The sequence below is a fragment of the Bos indicus x Bos taurus genome, chromosome 18 (assembly GCF_003369695.1).
Source record: "Bos indicus x Bos taurus breed Angus x Brahman F1 hybrid chromosome 18, Bos_hybrid_MaternalHap_v2.0, whole genome shotgun sequence".
Lineage (NCBI taxonomy): Eukaryota > Metazoa > Chordata > Mammalia > Artiodactyla > Bovidae > Bos > Bos indicus x Bos taurus.
This window is the reverse complement of record NC_040093.1, coordinates 58,267,045-58,292,396: the sequence shown is the minus strand read 5'-3', so window position 1 is coordinate 58,292,396 and position 25,352 is coordinate 58,267,045. Positions and strand designations below refer to the sequence as shown.

General features: G+C 39.2%; 1 protein-coding gene and 1 pseudogene across 1 annotated transcript in view; one reads left to right on the top strand and one right to left on the bottom strand.

The window, feature by feature from the left end:
* Window positions 1-25,352, bottom strand: part of CDYL2 (chromodomain Y like 2) — a 169,600-nt gene that overhangs the window by 121,317 nt on the left and 22,931 nt on the right. The gene's annotated exons all lie outside the window — the stretch shown is intronic.
* LOC113875514 lies at window positions 11,686-12,444 on the top strand (annotated as a pseudogene).

The window sequence follows — 25,352 nt, the reverse complement described above, 5'->3', positions numbered from 1 at the left end:
ACTGAGGAAAAAAATAAACAAATTTAAAACGACAACAAATTCAGGAACTGCACAAAGCACTTCGAGTCTAACCACACTTGCAAAAGTTTCCCTAAGCCCAGGAAACTATCAGGGGAATTCTAAGATTCCCTGAAACATGTGGAAAAATCTTGAACTATTTTTTTTTCCTTTGAAGTTCTGTCATAAATTCTACGAGAAATGACTCAGATGATTTGGAAATTACTAGAGTTACTAGAATTACTAGAAATTACCGTCTTCGGGAAAGTTGACCGTAGCGACACAAAGACTATTTAGAGATTTAGTGGTCCACCGTGAAGGTATATTTCATGTTAAAGAAAAGGTGAAAATCTGGAATTATAAATTGGGTGTCACTGTTCACTTTACACGGACTGCTTGCTACAGGGCTCCTTTAAAAATCGCAGGCTGCCCTTGTGCAATTATGTTATTATCCAACCTGGAAATGTGTTCATCTATTGTACAGACAAGGCACACACCTCAGCAAGGCAAGAACTTAATAGCATTTGCCCCTAAGAAAGCAGCCTGCTTTCTTAGAGGAAATGTATTGCCTCTAGTATGTTTTAAAAAAAAAAGTGTTAAAATAGTAGTATTCCTTGCAAGCACCTTCTCACCTAGGCTCTATTGTTGGTGGAAGGATAAAAATCTTACAAGCTGCATAGATCACAAACTACAACCCTGGGTATATCATCTATTAACAGATGCAGGAAGAAAGACAGATGAGCAAGAAGACTCAGAGGGGACCAGTTATCTAAGCCATATTCTCAAAATCATAGAAACAAAGGGCTGGACTCAATCCGATGACAAGTTCTCTCTCAAAGGGTTAAAAGACTCATTGAGAACAAGTGCTTCTGTGGACTGAATGCACAGTGTGACAAAGCAGATTAACTTGGCAGTTGAAAGTAATGGGAGCCAAACAGACCTTGCCATGCGGATTTGTGTCTCTTGTATTAAAGGTTATACTCCCTTTATAGTTATTGTAAAATATCGGCTATATTCCCCAGTATTGCACAAAATATTAATGTAGCTTGCTTCACACCTGATAGATTTTAAAATTGAGATTGTTTAAAATTGACACAAAAAATCAGTCATGTCTGACTCTTTGTGACCCCATGGATTGCAGCACAACAGGCTTCCCTGTCCTTCACCATCTCCCAAAGTTTGTTCAAACTCATGTAAAATTGAGGTGTCTCAGTCCAAAAAAAAAAAAAGAAGAAGTCCCAGATGTTCAAGCTGGATTTAGAAAAGGCAGAGAAAACAGATCAAATTGTTAACATCCGTTGGATCATCAAAAAAGCAAGGGAATTCCAGAAAAACATCTACTTCTGCTTTACTGACTACTCTAAAGCCTTTGACTATGTGGATCAAAACAAATTGTGGAAAATTCTTTAAAAGAGGGAATACCAGACCACCTTACCTGCCTTCTGAGAAACCTGTATGCAGGTCAAGAAGCAACAGTTAGAACCAGACATAGAACAACAGACTGGTTCAAAATTGGGAAAGGAGTATGTCGAAGCTGTATATTGTCAGCCTGCTTATTTAACTTATATGCAGAGTACATCATGTAAAATGCTGGGCTGGATGAAGCACAAGCTGGAATCAAGATTGCTGGGAGAAATATCAATATCCTCAGATATGCAGATGACACCACCCTTTTGGCAGAAAGTGAAGAGGAACTTAAGAGACTCTTGACAAAGGTAAAAGAGGACAGTGAAAAGCTGGCTTAAAGCTCAACATTCACAAAACGAAGATCCTGGCATCTGGTCCCATCACTCCATGGCAAATAGTGGGAAAACAATGGAAACAGTGACAGACTTTATTTTCTCGGGCTCCAAAATCATTGCAGATAGTGACTGCGGCCATGAAATTAAAAGGTGCTTGCTCCTTGCAAAAAAAAAGCTATGACAAACCTAGACAGCATACTAAAAAGCAGAGACATTACTTTGCCAACAAAGGTCAGTCTAGTCAAAGCTACGGTTTTTCCAATAGTCATGTATGGATGTGAGAGTTGGATCATAACGGCTGATCGCCGAAGAATTGACGCTTTTGAACTGTGGTGTTGGAAAAGACTCTTGAGAGTCCCTTGGACTGCAAGGAGATCAAACCAGCCCATCCTAAAGGAAATCAGTCCTGAATATTCATTGGAAGGACTGATGCTGAAGCTAAAGCTCCAATACTTTGGCCACCTGATGCGAAGAGCCAACTCGTTAGAAAACACCCTGGTGCTGGGAAAGACTGAAGGCAGGAGGAGAAGGGGACGACAGAGGATGAGATGGTTGGACAGCATTACTGACTCAATGGACATGAGTTTCAGCAATCTCCCGGTGATGGTGGTGTCCCTGATAGCTCAGCTGGTAAAGAATCTGCCTGCAATGCAAGAGACCTCAGTTCTATTCTTGGGTTGGGAAGATCCCCTGCAGAAGGAATAGGCTACCCACTCCAGTATTCTTGGGCTGCCCTGGTGCCTCAGACAGTAAAGAATCCACCTGCAATGCGGGAGACCTGGGTTCGATCCCTGGGTCGGGAAGATCCCCTGGAGAAGGGAAAGGCTACCCACTCCAGTATTCTGGCCTGGAGAACTCCATGGACTCTGTAGTCCATGGGGTCACTGGGAGATGGTAAAGGACAGGGAAGCCTGGCAAGCTGCAGTCCATGGGGTGGCAAAGAGTGGGACACAACTGAGCAACTGAACAACAACGAGAAAAGAAGGATGTCACAGATATCAGCATCACAATGGAGCTTGTTAGAAACGTAGACCCTCCAGGCCCCACTCCAAGTCTACAGAATTAGAAATTCAGAGGGTGGGGCTGGTAATCTGTCTTAACAAGCCCCTCCAGGCAATTCCTGCACAAAATCCAGGTTGAACCACTCCTGATGAAGTAGCCATTGAGTTCCAATTCTTTGCCAAGGAGCTAAGACTTTGGAGAAGTCACTTGACCACTGTGAACATCTGTCTTCTCATTCGTATTTGGGGTTTATCACAGTATGTTCTGGGCTTCCCTGGTAGCTTAGCTGGTAAAGAATCTGCTTGAAAAGCAGGAAACCTGGGTTCAATCCCCGGGTTGGGAAGATCCCCTGGAGGAGGGCATGGCAACCCACTCCAGTATTCTTGCCTGGAGAATCCCCATGGACAGAGGAGCCTGGCAGACTACAGTTCATGGGGTCGCAAAGAGTCGGACAAGGCTGAGCAACTAAGCACAGCACAGCACAGAATACGTTCTGGAGAAGGGGGTGACAGAGGATAATATGGTTGGATGGCATCACCAACTCAACTGACAGGACTTTGAGCAAACTCCAGGAGATGGTAAAGGACAGTGCGGCCTGGTGTGCTGCAGTCCATGGAGTTGCCAAGAGCCGGACACGACGCAGTGACTGAGCAACACAGTATGTTGTTGTTATTTAGTCACTGAGTCATGTCCGACTTTTTCGACCCCATGGGCTCCTCCGTCTGTGGGATTTCCCAGTTAAGAATACTGGAGTGAGCTGCTGAATGTTTTGTGACAGCTTGGATGGGAGGGAAGAATAGATACATGTATACGTATGGCTGAGTCCCTTCACTGCTCACCTGAAACTATCACAACATTGTTAATTAGCTATACCCCAATTAAAAATTAAAAGCAGGAAAAAAAGAGAGAGAGAGAGAACACTGAGTGGGTTGTCCTTTCTTTCACGAGGGCATCTTCCTGACCCAGGAACTGAACCTGCAACTCCTGCCTTGACAGGCGGATTCTTTACCACTGAGCCACTAGGGAAGTCTCATCATAGTATACATCTATGTCACAGAGGTGTAAGATTAAAACACAAAGAGTTTATTAAGGAGCCCAACGCTTATGGTTGTGGTTTTGACGGTTATCATTTCTAGTTGTTGTCATCTTCACCAGAGCTCCCTCACCTGCACAAATCTGACTCACCTGTGGAACTTCTACCCTTTGCCACTGCTGACTCACGGGGGGTCTGGGGCAAGGCTGGGGGGACCTGAGTTTACAGCCCAACCCCCCCACCCCAGGTCATGTAGGTGTGTGCCTCCATTTCAGAACTTCAGGAAAGTAGATTTAAAACATTTTGAGATTCAAAGGCTACATCTGTGGTCCAGGGATGCTAAGAAGACGGGCCGCTCAAATAAACTTCAAAAGAGTCCCCAGAGTGAAATTCTGAGTGTGCAGGGTCAGAGGATCCCAGGAAAGAGAAAGAATTTAGTACCTAAGGAAAAACGTGACCTCAGGGAGAGCCTGGACATCACGGGGACATGAAGCGAAGGCGGAAGGAGTAGAAGGTGACTACGGTCCAAAATGCTGGGTGATGCTAAGACCCAGAGCTCACGACTGCAGAGCTGCTGGCCACGGTCATCTCATTCAGACCAAAACCCGACTCAGGAGGGATGTTCCACCATTTAGAAAAGATGTTACAGCCATACCACATGAAACTACGCTGGATCCTCATTGTTCACTGGTCTCATATTTGTGAATTCTACTCACTAAAATTTATTTCCAACCCCCAAAATCAATACTAAGGAGACTTTGTGGCCATTCAAGAACATGCACAGAGCAGGGCCCATTGAGTCATCTGACTGGCATGACCCCAGATGAGACTGAACAAGAGACTCTCCTTTTCTGTTTCAGCTCCCATGATGCAAACAAGTGTGCCTTTCCAGGTCTATTTAGTGCCACACTTTTGCATTTTCGTGCTTTCTGTTGGTGATTTTGCTATTTAAAATAACCCCAAGCTTAGTGCTGGAAGGCTGCCTGGCTGCCCTACACTGGGAAGGTTGTGCTGGGCCTTGTGCAGAAAATACATATGTTACATGAGCTTCCTTCCAGTGTGAGTTTATAGTGCTGCTAGCTGTGCAATTCAACATTAATGCATCAATAGTATGTATTAAATAAGGTGCCTTTGAACAGAAGAACACATAAAACGAGGTTATGTACTGATCAGCTGACAAAAATGTGACAAGAGTCTCACAAGCTGAACCTTACATTTCCCCTAGGGTAATGGTTCGATATCCTGGGTTGCAGGGCGGAGTCGGTTCCATGACCCCTGAGGATAACAAAACCTGTTGATGCTCAAGTTTCCCTTATATAAAATGGCATGGTATTTGCATGTAACCACCGCACATCCTCCTGTATACCTTGTCATCTCTAGGTTACCTCTAAAACCTAATAGAGTGTAAGTGCAATGCAAAGAGTTGTAAATATGATGTAGATCCTCTATGAATAGTTGCTGGTACCTGGCAAACTCAGGTTTTGCTTTCTGAAGCTTGCTGGAATTTCCCCCGCCGCCCCCCTCTAATATTTTCCATCCACAGTTGGAATCTGTGGATGCAGAACCCATGGATATGGAGGGCCCAAGAGTACTGGCAAATCCTGTGTTCACAGGGACTTTAGAAAGAACATAACTTGTGACTAACAATTGTGACAACATGAGAATCAACGGTAGCTATTCAAAAACTGATTTGTTTCCATCATCTTCAACGAAGAAAAGGTAAAAGAGAGAAGGGAAGCCAAGACACTTCAAAAGTTTCACATCTCTGAACTCAAATTAGCCTCAATCTGGAGTTCCAAAATAATGAAACTTCATTCATACAACAAATATTTGTGGAGTCATGTGCCCTTCCTACAGATACAGTGGTAAAGATGAACAAAAATCCCTATCCTCAGGGAGCTTATATCCTCTGGGGAAATCATGAATAAGTTGTTTTTCTTTAAAGGAAATATATGGTATGTCAAAGAGTGTTAAGAACCAGGAGGAAAGACAAAATAGAGAAGGAGCTATAAAATACAAGGTGCACTGAAAATGAAATAGGGCACCCAGGAAAAGCAATGGGGAAATCAGAGATGTAAAACTCAATGACAGCTATAAATATTGAAAAGAACAAGACAAAAAAACACACATCTTTTTAAATATGGAATGATTTAACATGCTTAAAAGAAAAGAATCATGTGAAAGACAAGCATTTAATAAAAAATAAGCATTTAATAAAGTGGCTTGGTATAAGATGAATAAATTAAAAAAAAACTTTTCTATATTCCAGCAATAACTATTAATAGTATAAAATGTGATTTTAAACATTCTATACATGGTGGCCTCAAAAGCTATCTAATACTTAAAAACAGCCTTAAGAAATACACATGACCTGTATAAAGACGGGACTTCCCAGGTGGCTCAGTAGTAAAGAACCTGCCTGTCAATGCAGGGGACACAGGAGATGCAGGTTCGATCCCTGGGTGAAGATCCCCTGGAGAAGGAAATGGTAACTCGCTCCAGCATTCTTGCCTGGAAAATTTCATGGACAAAGGAGCCTGATGGGCTGCAGTCCATACAGTCGCAGAGTTGGACACAACTGAGTGGACTGAGCAAATACATTTATAGAGACAACTGAAAAACTGTTCTGAGAGACTTAAGAGATTTGGAACAATGGAGCTAAGAGCTTTATTCCAGAGAGGAAGACCAAAGAGATTCAAGTACCAAAATCTCCCCAAATTAAATTTAATTTACTGATACAATTCCAATCCCTATCCCAATGGGAGAAAAGGAAATAAAATCTTTTACTATGAGTAATTAAAACAGACCAGCATTGTCGATACTGAAATATTTATAAGAATAAAAGGGTATGTTATGGAACAAGAACAGACAGATCTATGGAAAAGAATATAGAGATTAAAAACTTGCTAGTGTAGACTTATGTACTATGGGGAGGTACCAGCAAAAATGGTCTTCTTTTTTTAAGTAAAATTAGTTCAACTAAATATAACATTAGTTTCAAGTGTACATTACAATTCAGCATTTGAACACACTAAAAAGTGATTATCGAATTAAGTCTAGTTATTAACCACCATCATACAACTGACCCCTTGTTCACCCTTCTCACCCATCAACCCCCTTCCCCTCTGATATTTACCAATCTCTTCTCCGTTATATATATGAGTTTGGTTTTTATTTATCTAATTTTTTAGATCTCCCATATATGTAGAATCATATGGTATTTGTCTTTGTTCTCTGACTTATTTCAGTTAGCATAATACCCACTAGGTCCATCCACATTGTTGCAAATGGCAGGATTTTATTCATTCTGAAGGCTGAAAAATATTCCATTACACACACACACATATATATCACATCCTCTTTATCCATTCATCCATCAATGGATATTCCAGTTGTTTCTATATCTTGGCTCCTGTAAATAATGTAGCAATGATCATGAAGGTGCATATGTCTGTCTGAATTGATGTTTTCATTTTCTTCCAGTAAATATCCAGAAGCTGGATACCTAGATCACATAGTAGTTCTATTTTTAATTGTTTTGAAGAAACTTCATAATGCTTTCCATAGTAAGTGCACTAATTTACATTCCCACCAACAGTGTATGAGACTTCTCTTTTCTCCACAACCTCTCCAACGCTTGCTATTTCCTGTCTTTTTGACAATATGCATTCTTTTTGGTTTGCATTTCCCTGATATTTAGAGGTCCTGAGCACTTTTTTACATGCCTGTTGGCCATCAGTATATCTTCTTTGGGAAAAAGTCTTTTCAGATCCCCTGTCCATTTGTCAATCAAATTGTGCTTTTTTCTTATTGAATTGTATGAGTTATTTTTATATTTTAGATATTAGCCCCCTATCAAACTTATGGGGCTTCCCTGATGGCTCAGTAGTAAAGAATCCACCTGCAATGTAGAAGATGGGGGTTTGATCCCTGAGTCAGGAAGATCCCCTAGAGTAGGAAATGGCAACCCACTCCAGCATTCTTGCCTGGAGAATCCCATGGACAGCGGAGCCTGGGGGGGCTACAGTCCATGGGGTCGCAGAGTCAGACATGACTGAGCACACACATACACACATCAGATATATGATGTGCAGACATTTTTTCCCAATCATAGGTTGTTTTATTTTGTTGATGGTTTTTCATTCACTGTGCAAAAGCTTTTTAGTTTGATATAGTACCTTGTGTTTATTTTTGCTTTCTTTACCATTACCTTCAGAGTCAGATCCAAAAAACAAGAAAGAAACCAATGCCAAGAGCGGTGTCGAGGAAGTTACACCTATGCTTTCATCTGGAAGTTTTATGGTTTCTGGTCTTACCTTCAAGCCTTTAATCTACTGTCAGTTAACTCTTGTGTATGGGGTGAGATGTTGTCCAGTTTCATTCTTTTGCATGTGGTAGCATAAACGGGCTCTGATACATAAATGGGTTCTGATACATAGTGTAGGAGTCGTCTCCATCAGTGGGGAAAGAAGTTTAGTAAATAAATGGGGTTATGTCAACTTGTTATAAACATGAAATAGGATGAATTTAGATCCTCATATAATGTGTCCAAATTAATTCCATGCTGATTATATGCCAATAAAAACTAAATCAATATTGCATAAATGATTTCTTATAATTCTGGTTTTTATCTCACTGGAGAGGGGTGAGCAAAAGGGCAGATTCATTCAGTCTGGTAACAGAGAACTGAGCACAAACTACTGTCATTGTTCTTTCCTCTCAAAAATAGAAAAATGAAAATAAAAACAAAGCATGCTGTGTACCTTTATAATGGAAGAGTATGTTTCCATTTAAATGTACAATGAAGCAGAGATAATTCTGTCATAGTCACAAGGACGTTCTGATCCCCCCGGAAACAAAGAAGTGGGATCAGCATTTTATGCTGACTTCAATTCTCTAAACTCACTCTGGGAAGTGAGGCAATGAGAAGCCAGCCCTGGATTCAGAGAGAAGAGGCTGGGGTAGATGTGAGATGCTTTGGGGTAGAAGGCACACATGGGGGTCGGGACAGTGGGGGCAGCAGAAGGCACCATTGAGAGAATAAACGCCCTGCCAGGAATGGGGGTGGCCTTAGCACCCACCTCGCTTGAGGGACACTCTGGGAAGCAACTCTGATTGGGACAGAACTCTGATGACTCCTCCCAACAAAATAAAACAAGCAAGTGGGAAGGAGATTCAGGGGCAAGACCCAGGCCCAGCTGCTTCCATCCTGAGGGCGTCCCTGGCCTGGGAGAAGCTGGCCACGTGCTGAGTGTAAGGAAGGGGGGTGTGGAATGGGCAGTGGGTGTCACTTCTACATCCTTGGAGGAGGAAATGGCAACCTAGTCCATGAAAAGGAAAGACGGGTTTAAGAATAAAATAATTGCAAAAGTATTCTTTAAAGTGTTTCTATACTGTTTATATAATAAAGTACCAGGGTTTATAAAAATAAGGAAACTATCTTGCAAAACAAATGGAGTTAACAATGGTTAGCAGAAAACAAGAAGTGAATTAGAAGTTTAGCTTAAAAGTTCTCTGAAAATTAGGAAGAACAAATGATGAGAAAAATGATAGAAATATTGAGTGTATACCCAAAAACATACAACATATTAACCAATGTAACATAAGGAAGAAACTAGTAACCAATAACATAACTTTCAAGGCCTCCACGACTGATCAAAAGATGTGGCACCAACCTATATTAATGAAAACTGAACACTAGATATATATTTACTTCTGAAATGTATTAATTTAAAAGATAAAGAACAAATCTTATAAGAACCAGAAACAAAAGTTAGTAAGTTTTTAATCATCTTAGCATCAGACTTCTCCTCCACACCATGATTTTCAAAAAAACAGTGTGCAATAAAATCTTCACAACCCGTCAAGCTATCTTTCATGCAGAAAGAATTAAAAAAAAAAAAAAACATTTTCCATGTTCAGATATACAACAGGCCAGAAAGTATACCACCCATACATATGTTCTTCCTGAGCAAAAACAAAAAGTATACCACTGACCAAAAAGTGTATCAAAATGATAAATTTATAAATGAGGCAGATGCGCCATCAAATAATTCATAATAAAGTATAACAGATAAAAGTAAAACGTATATTTGATCTCTAATTGTTAACAACTAACTATATAAAGGCTATTAATCTTTCCTTAAAGAGGACACAATATTTAAAAACCTACAAAAACAAATATAAATTCCTTAATTATTCCAACAAAAACTGGGGGAAAGCTTTACACACTAGACACCCCTAAAAATTTTGTTTCCTTTTTGACAAAGAAAAAGTAGAGGAACAAAAAAACTGAAAAGGTATTGACCAATTACCCAGACAAGACCTGGGAGTAATGGAAAGTCAAGAATTAATCTAAAACTGGAGCCATGGGAGGGTATTTCCTGACCCAGAAGAGTCAGCTGAGATGATCACAAAGCTTGGACCTACTGGGAATTTGTACTGGAACCCTGAAATTCTAATGAAAAAATTAAAATAATAGAATATAAAGGCTTCCCAGGTGGCTCAGTGGTAAAGAATCTGCCTCCCAATGCAAGAGACATGAGTTTGATCCCCGGGTCAGAAAGATACCCTGGAGAAGGAAATGGCAACCTATTTCAGTATTCTTGCCTGGGAAATTACACAGACAGCGGAGCATGGCAGGCTATAGTCCATGGGGTCACAGAGTCCGACACAACTTAGCAACTAAACAACAAACCAAAAATAAAACTGGGAATCTTACACTGTATTAGACGTCAAGGAAGACTTTTTATAGAAAGAAACACTGAAAAAAAAGAGTCAGAAAATGAATATGAATTAATAGCAGGACAGCATTCCAAGCAAAAAACAGAAGAATATTTTGAATAGTTCACAAAATGAAACATGGCACAAAGTCAATAGGAAGGCCAGAATGGACAAAGCACAAAAAAAATAAAGGTAAGAGTCAGTTGTTAGAAAGGCAGGGGGCACAATAGGAAGAAGAGGAACAAGCAGCTGGCTGAATTTCTCAGAAAAAAATACAATCCTCAGCAAGAAGGACTTATTCCAAAATATGGAGGGTTAACATTAAGAAATTTGTAAAGAAATTTATAAAACTGTATCAACTGATCAAAAAAGAAAGATTTCAATAGAAAAAAAAAACTTTAATAAATTAGAAAATTATAACATTTCAAGGAATCAGTTTTCTAAGTATAGTCCTTATCTGAATGAGCTACTTGAGGATACACTCCAGCATCACAGAACACAGTCCAAGAAAATTGTGGAATATACAGAAGCGCAACAAATTATTATGTAAGTAAATTTACACTTAAATCTAAATAACTGTTGACAATTCATTACACTTTGGGAAAGAATTGTTAAAATTCAAGGCCTAACAAAGTAGGTTTAGTATAAATACAACAGTAACAAAAGTCTGTATATAAAATTTAAATAATCAAATTAAAAAACAGGAGAGGTGGCCAGGAGAGAGAAAATAAAGAGCAGCTAAGTTGCTTCCCACGTTCAAGAGAGACGTTCTAGCAATTGCTTAACTCAAGGCATTAGCAGAAAGAATAGTTTCAAATACGTCTGTTAAGAAGTTAAGGACAACCCATTACAAAAAAAAAAAGAAGAAGTATATATATAACTTCCAGGGGGAAAAAAGTCACAAAATAAAATAATCAATCCCAAGAAAAGGAAAACAAGAACACACGATAAACGGGAGAGGATGAAGAAGATGGTGCCGGATGGCGCCGAGGCGTGGTTCCAGGGGGCAGTCCCGGAGGGTGTGTGGCTCCGCCCTGTTTGCGCGGGGAACTCCAGAACGCTGAGATGCTAAGAGATATCTAGAACTGCAAACTTTGCAAGAATATGGAGATACAGGAGAAATCTGGCTTGGAGAGGTGAGCATGACTCAACTAATAAGGTGGATGCAGAAACACAAGATTCCACCGGATGCTTCAGTGCTTAATATTAGAGCTGGAAATGGTGTTTTCCTGGTTGAACTTGTAGGCAAAATGTGGTTTCTCTGATATTATTGGAATTGATTACTCTCCTTTTTACAGTACAGCTTTCTGGAAGTATTACAGAGAAAGGTTTATCTAACATTAAGTTGAAGGGAGAATACTTCTTGAATCCTTCCACAAAGCTGTCTGGATTTTATAGTTGTACTGATAAAGCAACGTCTGATGCCATAAGCTTTAATCCTGACAACGCAATTCAGAAGAGGAAGCAATATGTGAAATCTCTCTCCAGGGTGTTGAAAGAGAAAGGCTTTTTTCTAATAACCCTATGTGATTGGACCAAAGAAGAATGAATGAATTCAGTGAAGGATTTGAACTTTCCCAAGAGCTGCCAACACCCAAGTTCAGCTTTGGAGGTAGATCTGGAGACAGTGTAGGAACTCTGGTTTTTCAAAAGACATGAGACTTTTCACTGGACAGATTCAGTTAGTTTTTTAAGAAGCTCTGCTTCAAAGTAAACCCGACACAGAAAATGCAAGTGCAAATCAACATTTAGCACGTGTCGCACATGATGCACGTGTGAATCATTATGGTGTACATAAGACGCACATGTTGGATAGATGGAACAAGTTGGCAAAAACAGAAGAGAAGAGAAAACCATGAGCGTGTAAGTAGTTGGGTTTTAGAGATCAATCAAGAACGGTTTAAAGTTTTCTTCTGTACTTGAGATGCAAACATTTTTCTTTATGATTTAAAAAAAAATCCTGTAACTGCTGAACAGTTAAAACTTTAAAGCAGTAAATGAATTTACAGAAAGGATGTATTCTTCAGGTCTGTGCCTTGGTAAAGGTGAACTGAATATAGCTATTTATGAAGATTTGACCAAGTTATTCCAGGGTCAGAATAATAAGCCAGAACACTTTCTTAAGGTGTGAATAGACTATCACAAAACGTAGTAAGTATGAGGATTTAAAAATGAGGATTTAAATGAGGATTTAAAAATAAATGATTTAACACCTGAGAAAATCCCCCAGCCCTTATGTATATAATTAAACAAAGTCAGGTAAATGTATCAGTTGATCAAAAGGAAGCATGATAAACAGAAAATATAACATATCATTTCATAAATAATTTTAAACATACTAATATTCATAATAATATTACCTAAACACATTGACATGGAAATCTATCCAATACATCTACAAGAAGACCCTGAGACTTAAAACTAGCTCTCACTTTATGAAAAAACAGTAAGGATCTAAGAATGTACTTGATATAATTAGTCAGCTTTATTTAATAGGTATATATCCTAATTGTCAAAATATATTTACTCATATAATATAGATACTACATTCTGTGCTCTCTGGAGACAATTCAGTCTTCAAATAATAAAATATTGATCATGCATTAAATCACAAAAAATTCAGTAACACTGCAAAAAAGGGTTAAATATACACTTTGATCTCTGGCCACAATGCATAAAAACTTGGAGCCAGAAACAATTAAAAGAATAAAAATAACATTAACTTAATTATTTTAAAATAAAATTTTTTATTTAAATTAGAAGCCTCCATAATAAAACTGTAAATAAACCATGCTCTGAAACAAATTAATAACTATAAATCTTTTCCTTTTTATTTTCAAATATCAAATGTGAAATAAGTATTCAGCTCAAGTAACTGGAAAATTAAGAGTAAATTAAGCCTAAAGAGATATAAATATTTTGGAAATAATTTGAGGAAATTGGTATGATCTACTGAAGCTGAATATATGAGTACACAACACAGGAATTCCATATCTAAATATTTAACATGGATAGTCTCTGGCATGGATGTACCAGTAGATAGGTACAAAACATATTCATAGCTACACTGTTTGTAATAGCAAAGCATGAAAATAAAATAAGAAACTTAAATAATTCCAAATGTCCACCCACATTAGAACAGATTAATAAATTCCATAATTTGTATATCCTATTATTTGTAATTACATACTGTATATTTTAACATTTTGTATATTTATATATGTAAATACTATACTCTTATAAAGAAATAGTATACTCCAGTAAAAACAGTATATTCCAGTATACATTAACATGGATAAATCTCAAAAGCATAACACTGAGCAAAAAGCAAGATTGAAGAAGAATTCATGCAATTCAATTCCATTTCTTTACATTTCAAAACCAGGAAAAATCAACCAACATGAACTTTAGGGACCCATAAGTGAAATTATACAGAAAGTGAAGGAAATGATTAACCAGAAATTCACAACAGTAACCTCTCAGAAAGAGGGATGGCTGGGCTTATACTGAGACAGGTGCTCAAGAGGGCTAAAAACATGTTCTATTATTTAAATTATGTGGTGAGTGCACTTATTATTGTTACTATTAAATGTACATTTTTGCATTTCATATTTTATAATTTAAAGTTAAACAGTAAATAGATGGAGTAAAAAGTACTAAATGAAGAAATGAATAATGATAAATCAGGAGCTTATTAATACAGAGAAGAAAACAGTGAAATGGGAAAATAAAGCTAAGAGCTGATTTTATGAAAAAAAAATCAATATAAGAGACAAACTGCTGGCAACCTGAAAAATAGGTAAAAAGGGAAATCACAAAGCTACCAATTTAAGGAAGACAAGAAGACATCATCAAATATAGAAAAGAGATATTTTGAAAATATAGGAGGAAACTATTTGCACCTTTTCAAACGAATTTTAAAACAGGGATACTAGGAATGTTGTTCTTATTACATATAAATTACAAAAAATTACTTCAGAAGGTGAAACACGAAAAAATCAACAGCCATTAGAAATGCTATCAAAAGTATCTCAAAAAATATTCTAGATGCAGAAAATATCACAACCAACTTATTTCTTTCAAAAAACATTCAAGAGGAAGCTTAACTGACATGTTGCACAAACTTTTCCTAAAAACAGGGGGAAAAATAAAAGGTTAATCAATCACTTTCATGAAACCAACACTATTCTAACATTAAAAGTTTTACTAAATTAGTACACACAGAAGAAAACCAAAGACCAACAATATTTATGAATATCAATACAAAAATTCTAAACACACAGAGCAGTTGGCTGAACCTAGCAAATTATTAAAATAAAAATTCATCATTACCAAGTGTGCCTATTTCACAATATGATACATTAGTCTTAAGAAATCAGTTACTAAATTATACCCAAGTTTATAATAAGGAGGAAGATTATATGATCATCTCAGGAACTATCAAAGAAGCACCTAATAAAATACAACAGCACTCCTTATTTAAAAAAAAAAAAAGGAAGACTACAGATACAGGAACTCTAATTAACAGGGAAAATCATCTACCTTTTACCAGTAGCCCCTGCCTTAATTAATGATGAAATCAGAAGCAAGACATGACAAGACATGACTCCTGGCTGTCATGCTATTAGTGAGTGCTTTCTGAAAATTGTGGCAAATAAAGTAAGAGTAGAAAAACATATCTGTATAACTAAGAGAAAGGACAGGCAAGATAATACAATTTGAGGATGATGTGACCACCTAAAATTCCAAAAAGAACTGAACGAAATATATTTGGTAAGAATTCAGAAGGTGAAGCATTAAAAACAAATATCAAAAATTATTCTTCTTATAAACAGTAATAAATTGAAAATAAAACCCTATTTACAAAAGAAACAAAAATTTAAACTGCCCAGTAACAAACTCAGACTCTGTATCAAGAGAGCTAGATAACTTTACTAACACACATGAAAGGAAGTTTTAATAAATGTAGAGAAACATGTTCTTGAATGAGAAGACTCAAAATCACAAAGATGCCAACTTTCCACAAAGTGATTTGTAAATCGAGTGCAATTAAAAGAAGAACCTCATATGGATTTTATTTTGGAACTTCATAAATAGAAATAATCAAAAACATTTTGAGAAAAGAATTAGGAAGGTGGACTCAAGTTATCAAACAACAATATGTTTTCTAAAAGTACAATAACTAATGATGAACTATGGACACTCTTGAGAGTCCCTTGGACTGCAAGGAGATCCAACCAGTCCATCCTAAAGGAAATCAGTCCTGAATATTCATTGGAAGGACTGATGCTAAAGCTGAAACTCCAATACTTTGGCCACCTCATGCGAAGAGTTGACTCATTGGAAAAGACTCTGATGCTGGGAGGGATTGGGGGCAGGAGGAGAAGCGGACGACAGAGGATGAGTTGGTTGGATGGCATCACCAACTCGATGGACATGAGTTTGAGTGAACTCCGAGAGTTGGTGATGGACAGGGAGGCCTGGCGTGCTGCGATTCATGGGGTCGCAAAGAGTCGGACACGACTGAGCGACTGAACTCAACTGAACAATAACTAAAACTGAAGAAGAGAGTAGAATGCTTGTAAACAAACTCATATCACTATATGTAATAATTTCACCAATGATAAATCTGACATTTCAAATCAGAGGGAAAATAATGAGTTATTCAATAAATAGTGTTAAAACAATAGATTAACAGTGCCAGTGGCCATATCCCTACTTCATACTGTACAGTAAAACAAATCACAGCTATATTAAATGTGCATGTAAATGTGCATAAGTTTTGCCACAAAAGGAACAGAAGAGACTAAAGATCAATGGTTATAAACTTCAGCACAAGGACGGCTTTCTCCCTACTCCAAGGAAGGAAAGTAGGAAGAAAAGGAGGGAAGCAGAAAGAATAGAGAGATGAGAAGGAATCACAAATATGTTCAGTTCAGATGCTCAGTCGTGTCTGACTCTTTGCGGCCCCATGGACTGCAGCACACCAGGCTTCCCTGTCCATTACCAACTCCAGGAGCTTGCTCAAACTCATGTCCAACAAGTCGGTGATGCCACCCAACCATCTCATCCTCTGTCATCCCCTTCTCCTCTTGTCTTTAATCTTTCCCAGCATCAGGGTCCTTTCTAATCAGTCAGTTCTTCACATTAAGTGGCCAAAGTATTGGAGCTTCAGCCTCAGCATTAGTTCTTCCAATGAATATTCAGGACTGATTTCTTTAGGATAGACTGGTTGGATCTCCTTGCAGTCCAAAGGACTCTCAAGTCGGATTCTCCAATACCACAGTTCAAAAGTATTACAAACATATAATCTAGGATAAAAGTTACTCTCCTTATAAAAAAAAAATTACAACAGGTGAAATTCAAAACTAACCAGAAAGAAAAATAAATATTTTGGTTAATGTATGTGCTTAGACAAGGATTGTTGTTGTTGTTCATTGTTCAGTTGCTAAGTCGTGACCGACTCTTTGTGACACCATGGACTGCAGCACTCCAGGCTTCCCTGTCCTTCACTGTCTCCTGGGATTCACTCAAATTCATGTCCACTGAGTCAATGGTGCTATCCAACCATCTCATCCTCCACTGCCCCCTTCTCCTACTCTCAACCTTTCCCAGCATCAGGGTCTTTTCCAGTGAGTCAGCTCTTCACATCAGGTGGCCAAAGCTTCAGCCTCAATCCTTGCAGTGATATTCAGGGTTGATTTCCTTTAGGATTGACTGGTTTGATCTCCTTGCTATCCAAGGGACTCTCAAGAGTCTTCTGCAACACCACAGTTCAAAAGCATCAATTCTTTGGCACTCAGCCTTCTTTACGGTCCAACTCTCACATTCATACATGACCACTGGAAAAACCATAGCTTTGACTATTTGGACCTTTGTCAGCAAAGTGATGTCTCTGCTTTTTAATATGCTGTCTAGGTTTGGCATAGCTTTCCTTCCAAGGAGCAAGTGTCTTTTAATTTCCTGGCTGCAGTCACCGTCTGCAGTGATTTTGGATCCCAAGAAAATAAAATCTGTCACTGTTTCCACTTTTTCCCCATCTATTTGCCATGAAGTGATGGGACCTGATGCCATGATCTTAATTTTTTTAATGTTGAGTTTCAAGCCAGCTTTTTCACTCTCCTCTTTCACCCTCATCAAGAGGCTCTTTATATCCTCTTTCCTTTCTGCCATTAGAGTGGTATCATTTGCATATCTGAGGCAATCTTGATTCCAGCTTGTGATTCATCTAGACAAGGATTAAGGTCATTAATAGTTTTTTTTTTTTTAATCTTTATATATAATATCAATAAGAAATGGAAAACACCTCAAAAAACACCTTGCATTTTTTAACAGTTATACAAGTAGTGCTGAGAGCCCAGTGAAAATAAACAAACAGGCTAGTTACTGCTGGCAGTATCTTTTCTGGATGGCAAGCACATCCTTTCTGGAGAGCAATCTGACAGCATTAGCAACAGTCTTTATAAAAGGCATATTCACTGAACTTCCATATCTAGAAATTTATCTTCAGGAAACATCACCAACATATACAAAGATTTCTGAAGAAAGCTTAGTTATATCACTATTTAAAATATTAAAATTTTTATTTTGCCATTTGCAACATTATGGATGAACTTGGACTCCATTACCCTTAGTGAAATAATCAGATAAAGACAGATACTGTATGATATTACTTATGTGTGAAATCTAAAAAATAAACTAGTGACTATAACAAATAAGAAACAGACCCACAGATACACAGAGCACACTAGTGGTTGGCAGTGAGGAAAAGGCAGGGGGCAAGATAGCAGTAGGGATTAAGTAGTACAAACTACTGTGTAGAAAATAAATGAGCTACAAGGCATATTATACAGCACAGGGAATAGAGCCAACATTTTGTCATTGTAAGTGGAGTATAAAAATACTAGCAAACCAAATCCAGAAACTTATTAAAAAGATAACACATCGTGATCAGTGGGATTTGTCCCAGTACTGCAAGGGTGATTCGACATATAAAAATCAATAAGTGTACTACATTAACAGAATGAAAAAAACTACATGATCATCTCAACTGACACAGAAAAGGCACTGACAGAAGTCCACATCCTTTCATAATAAAAATGTCAAAAAACCAGGACCAGGAAATTTTCTCAACATGGTAAAGAGTATTTATGAAAAATCCCCAGCCAAAATCATATTCAGTGGTGAAACGTTGAAACTTAGTCTCCTAAGATTAGGAATAAGGCAACAATGCCCACTTTCTTCACTGCTTTTCAACACAGTACTGGAAGTTCTGCCCCAAATATGAGACCAAAACCACAGGCAACAAAAGGCAAACTAGATACTTCATTAAAATTATAACTTTTGTGCATCAAAGGACACTGACAAGAGAGTGAAAGACAATTCAAAGCCAGAAAATGTTTTCAAATTACATATCTGCTAAGGTTTTGATAATCAGAATTTAAAAGAACTCCTACAACTCAACCAACAATCCAATTCAAAAATGGGCAAAGGACTTAAATAGAGATTTCTCCAAAAAAGATAAGTAAACACCACTAAGCACACAAAAATATGTTCAACATCATTAGTCATTTAAGGAAACACGAATCCAAACCACAGTGAGATAACATTTCTTAACTACAAAGATGGCTACATTTTTTTTTTAAGTAAAGTAAGCACTGGCACAGGAGGGCCTAGAGGAGCTATCCCACGATGAAGATCAGGAAGGGCGGCGGTGAGGAGATACCCCTCATCCAAGGTAAGGAGCAATGGCTGTGCTTCGCTGGAGCAGCCGTGAAGAGATACCCCACGCGCAAGGTAAGAGAAACCTAAGTAAGACGGTAGGTGTTACAAGAGGGCATCAGAGGACAAACACACTGAAACCATACTCACAGAAAACTAGTCAATCTAATCACACTAGGACCACAGCCTCGTCTAACTCAGTGAAACTAAGCCATGCCCATGGGGCCACCCAAGATGGGTGGGTCATGGTGGAGAGATCTGACAGAATGTGGTCCACTGGAGAAGGGAATGGCAAACCACTTCAGTATTCTTGCCTTGAGAACCCCATGAACAGTATGAAAAGGCAAAATGATAGGATACTGAAAGAGAAACTCCCCAGGTCGGTAGGTGCCCAATATGCTACTGGAGATCAGTGGAGAAATAACTCCAGAAAGAATGAAGGGATGGAGTCAAAGCAAAAACAATACCCAGCTGTGGATGTGACTGGTGATAGAAGCAAGGTCCGATGCTGTAAAGAACAATATTGCATAGGAACCTGGAATGTCAGGTCCATGAATCAAGGCAAACTGGAAGTGGTCAAACAAGAGATGGCAAGAGTGAATGTCGACATTCTAGGAATCAGCGAACTGAAATGGACTGGAATGGGTGAATTTAACTCAGATGACCATTATATCTACTACTGCGGGCAGGAATCCTTCAGAAGAAAGGGAGTGGCCATCATGGTCAACAAAAGAGTCTGAAATGCAGTACTTGGATGCAATCTCAAAAACGACAGAATGATCTCTGTTCGTTTCCAAGGCAAACCATTCAATATCACAGTAATTCAAGTCTATGCCCCAACCAGTAACACTGAAGAAGCTGAAGTTGAACGGTTTTGTGAAGACCTACAAGACCTTTTAGAACTAACACCCAAAAAAGATGTCCTTTTCATTATAGGGGACTGGAATGCAAAAGTAGCAAGTCAAGAAACACCTGGAGTAACAGGCAAATTTGGCCTTGGAATACAGAATGAAGCAGGGCAAAGGCTAATAGAGTTTTGCCAAGAAAATGCACTGGTCATAACAAACACCCTCTTCCAACAACACAAGAGAAGACTCTATACATGGACATCACCAGATGGTCAACACTGAAATCAGATTGATTATATTCGTTGCAGCCAAAGATGGACAAGCTCTATACAGTCAGCAAAAACAAGACCAGGAGCTGACTGTGGCTCAGATCATGAACTCCTTATTGCCAAATTCAGACTGAAACTGAAGAAAGTAGGGAAAACCACTAGACCATTCAGGTATGACCTAAATCAAATCCCTTATGATTATACAGTGGAAGTGAGAAATAGATTTAAGGACCTAGATCTGATAGAGTGCCTGATGAGCTATGGAATGAGGTTCGTGACATTGTACAGGAGACAGGGATCAAGACCATCCCCATAGAAAAGAAATGCAAAAAAGCAAAATGGCTGTCTGGAGAGGCCTTACAAATAGCTGTGAAAAGAAGAGAAGCAAAAAGCAAAGGAGAAAAGGCAAGATATAAGCATCTGAATGCAGAGTTCCAAAGAATAGCAAGAAGAGATAAGAAAGCCTTCTTCAGTGATCAATGCAAAGAAATAGAGGAAAACAACAGAATGGGAAAGACTGGGGATCTCTTCAAGAAAATCAGAGATACCAAAGGAACATTTCATGCAAAGATGAGCTCGATAAAGGACAGAAATGGTATGGACCTAACAGAAGCAGAAGATATTAAGAAGAGATGGCAAGAATATACAGAAGAACTGTACAAAAAAGATCTTCATGACCCAGATAATCACGATGGTGTGATCACTGACCTAGAGCCAGACATCCTGGAATATGAAGTCAAGTGGGCCTTAGAAAGCATCACTACGAACAAAGCTAGTGGAGGTGATGGAATTCCAGTTGAGCTATTCCGAATCCTGAAAGATGATGCTGTGAAAGTGCTGCACTCAATATGCCAGCAAATGTGGAAAACTCAGCAGTGGCCACAGGACTGGAAAAGGTCAGTTTTCATTCCAATCCCAAAGAAAGGCAATGCCAAAGAATGCTCAAACTACTGCACAATTGCACTCATCTCACATGCTAGTAAAGTAATGCTCAAAAGTCTCCAAGCCAGGCTTCAGCAATATGTGAACTGTGAACTTCCTGATGTTCAAGCTGGTTTTAGAAAAGGCAGAGGAACCAGAGACCAAATTGCCAACATCCGCTAGATCATGGAAAAAGCAAGAGAGTTCCAGAAAAACATCAATTTCTGCTTTATTGACTACGCCAAAGCCTTTGACTGTGTGGATCACAATAAACTGTGGAAAATTCTGAAAGAGATGGGAATACCAGACCACTTGACCTGCCTCTTGAGAAATTTGTATGCAGGTCAGGAAGCAAAAGTTAGAACTGGACATGGAACAACAGACTGGTTCCAAATAGGAAAAGGATTTCGTCAAGGCTGTATATTGTCACCCTGTTTAACTTATATGCAGAGTACATCATGAGAAACGCTGGACTGGAAGAAACACAGGCTGAAATCAAGACTGCTGGGAGAAATATCAATAACCTCAGATATGCAGATGACATCACCCTTATGGCAGAAAGTGAAGAGGAACTAAAAAGCCTCTTGATGAAAATGAAAGTGGAGAGTGAAAAAGTTGGCTTAAAGCTCAACATTCAGAAAACAAAGATCATGGCATCCGGTCCCACCACTTCATGGGAAGTAGATGGGGAAAGAGTGGAAACAGTGTCAGACTTTATTTTTCTGGGCTCCAAAATCACTACAGATGGTGACTGCAGCCATGAAATTAAAAGATACTTACTCCTTGGAAGGAAAGTTATGATCAACCTAGATAGCATATTCAAAAGCAGAGACATTACTTTGCCAACAAAGGTTCGTCTAGTCAAGGCTATGGTTTTTCCTGTGGTCATGTACAGATGTGAGAGTTGGACTGTGAAGAAGGCTGAGCGCCGAAGAATTGATGCTTTTGAACTGTGGTGTTAGAGAAGACTCTTGAGAGTCCCTTGGACTGCCAGGAGATCCAACCAGTCCATTCTGAAGGAGATCAGCCCTGGGATTTCTTTGGAGGGAATGATGCTGAAGCTGAAACTCCAGTACTTTGGCCACCTCATGTGAAGAGTTGACTCATTGGAAAAGACTCTGATGCTGGGAGGGATTGGGGGCAGGAGGAGAAGGGGATGACAGAGGATGAGATGGCTGGATGGCATCACTGACTCAATGGACGTGAGTCTCAGTGAACTCCGGGAGTTGGTGATGGACAGGGAGGCCTGGCGTGCTGCGATTCATGGGGTCACCAAGAGTCGGAGACGACTGAGCGACTGATCTGAACAAGGATAAGTAAAGATGCAGAGAAACTGTAACCCTCAATGCACTGCTGATGAGAATATAAGGTGGTGTATATGTAGTGGACAATAGCTTGGCAGTTTCTCAAGAAGTTAAACAAAGAATTATAGCATAACCCAGCAATTCCACTCTTGAGTAGACACCCAGAAGGACTGAAAAAAGAACTCAAGGTACTTGTAAACCAAGCTCACAGCAGCATTATTCACAACAGCCAAAAGACAGAAAGTGTCCATAAACAGATGAATGAATAAACAGGTGGTATATACATGAAATACCACAGAATATTATTCAGCCATTAAAAAAAAAAAAAGGAACGAACCTGGAAAACACTACAGTAAGAAACAGAAAAACTCCAGATAGGAAAAGCCATGTAGTATAAAATTCCATTTATGTGAAATAACCAAAATAGGCAAATCCACAAAGACAACAGATTATTAAGCTGCCATTTGACTACTAAAGGGGTACAGGGTTTCTTTTTTGGATAATAAAAAAATATACATATGTTCTGGAATAAGACAGTGGTGATAGGTGCAGAACAATGTGAAAATGCTAAAAGCCAAGGTACACTTAAAAATTATTAAAATGGCAAATTTTACAGGTGATTGTTGAACACAGGTTTAAACTGCACACGTCTACTTATACACAGATTTTCTTCAATAGATCAAACCCAGGTCCCCTCATTGCAGGCAGATGCTTCACCATCTGAGCCACGAGGGAAGCCCAGCAAGTACTACAGTACTACACAATGTAAGGTTGGTTGGACCCACAGATGGGCAATTGCACACACGGAGGAAGAGGAGCCCTGGAGACAGAGGGCCAACCTCAAGTTACATATGGATTTTCAGCTGCATGGAGGGTCTGTGCCTCTAACCCTAGCTTCATTCAAGCATCAATTGTGTATGCCGCTGCTGCTAAGTCACTTCAGTCGTGTCGGACTCTGTGCCACCCCATAGACAGCAGCCCACCAGGCTCCCCTGTCCCTGGGATTCTCCAGGCAAGAACACTGGAGTGGGTTGCCATTTCCTTCTCCAATGCATGAAAATATTTTACCACAATTAAAAATTAGTTATATATGTGCATATGTGTGTGTGTGTGTGTGTGTATATATATATATATATATATAACTTTTACATCCAAAAAAAGCTAGTACAACCTTCAATACACTTATTCTACTATTTTTTCTCTTTTCTACTTTATTAATTTTTTGTCTTTATTTACACTTATTCATTCTTTATGACTTCCTTTCATTCATTTTGCTGTCTTTTTTTAACTTTTTGAGATGAATGCTGAGTTCATTCTTTTGGTTTTTAAGGTGATAAATGTTCCTTTAAGTACCAGTTCACCCACTGCACAGAAGTTCTGTGACTTAGTATTTTCATTCATGCTATTTTGAAATTTTTTCTTTAAAAAAGGTTGACAACAAAAACAACAAAATATAATCTTAGAAAATAAAAACAGCAGGAAGAAAAGATAGAGGTGCTCACTCTGGAGGAGAAAACAGCCCTAACTTCCAGTATCCCAGACTTTTCTGGAATACTTGGGAGACTTCCACAAGCTCCCCTCACACTCTAGGTGCTGGAGATACATCACTGAGCCAGACATGACCATGCCTCCAAGAAGACAGTCCTTACATAAATAAGTACAAAAATAAAGACTTATTACAAAGACCAACACTGTGGAAGAGAACCACAGGATGCTCAGAGAATACACAACAGGGAGGTCTACCCTGGAGAAGGCACTGGCACCCTACTCCAGTACTCTTGCCTGGAAAATCCCATGGACGGAGGAGCCTGGTAGGCTGCAGTCCATGGGGTCGCTGAGGGTCGGACACGACTGAGCGACTTCACTTTCACTTCTCACTTTCATGCATTGGAGAAGGAAATGGCAACCCACTCCAGTGTTCTTGCCTGGAGAATTCCAGGGACGGCAGGGCCTGGTGGGCTGCTGTCTATGGGGTCGCACAGAGTCGGACATGACTGAAGCGACTTAGCAGCAGCAGCAGCAGGTCTACCCTGGTCTGCGGGTCAGAGGTGTTTTTGGTAAACCAACTTTAGAGCTGCAAGGGGGTGGAAAAGGAGACCAGGCAGGATCAGGGGTTCCCAGGCACAGGAAACAGTACGAGCAAAGGTCCTGAGGCAAAAGACGTCCAGATGCCTATAAAGAGGTAGTGAGTGTAGTACATAGAGAAGAAAAGGGAAAGTAGTCTTAGCTGAGCCTGGAAAGGCAGGCAGGTTCAGATCCTGTGAAGTAGTTCAAACTTTTGTTCAAGAGCAACTGAAGACATTGGGAAGAAAGTGAGAACAGAGAGTGCCAAAGAGGAAATGTTGGGAGTCCAGTTAAGAGGCTATTGTTTCTTCCAGAAAGGAGTGAGGGATGGCTTGGACTAGGATGCCGGGAGGGCATCCAAGGAAATAGGGCTACCTCGGAAATGAAACGGAAAGCTTCCTGGTTACTGAATTCATGGCTCTTACCAACATGCAGGAGTTGCACAAGAAGGGAGACAGGCTCACTATAACAAGGCATTTTCCAGCAGTTAGCACAGGATGCCAAAACGGAAGAGGCTGCCCTTAAGACAGCGTGCCCTCTTTCCTTTGAAAGTTTTCTAGAAGAAACAGTGTGATCATATATGAACGGTGTATATGCTGGTTGAGGAATCAGATTAGATGACATCTAAGACACCCCAACCTCTAAGACTCTTTGCTTTAGTTTTTTGGCTGCCCTGCTGAGTACATGGGCCCTTACTTCTCCAACCAGGGATCGAAACTGGGCTCCCT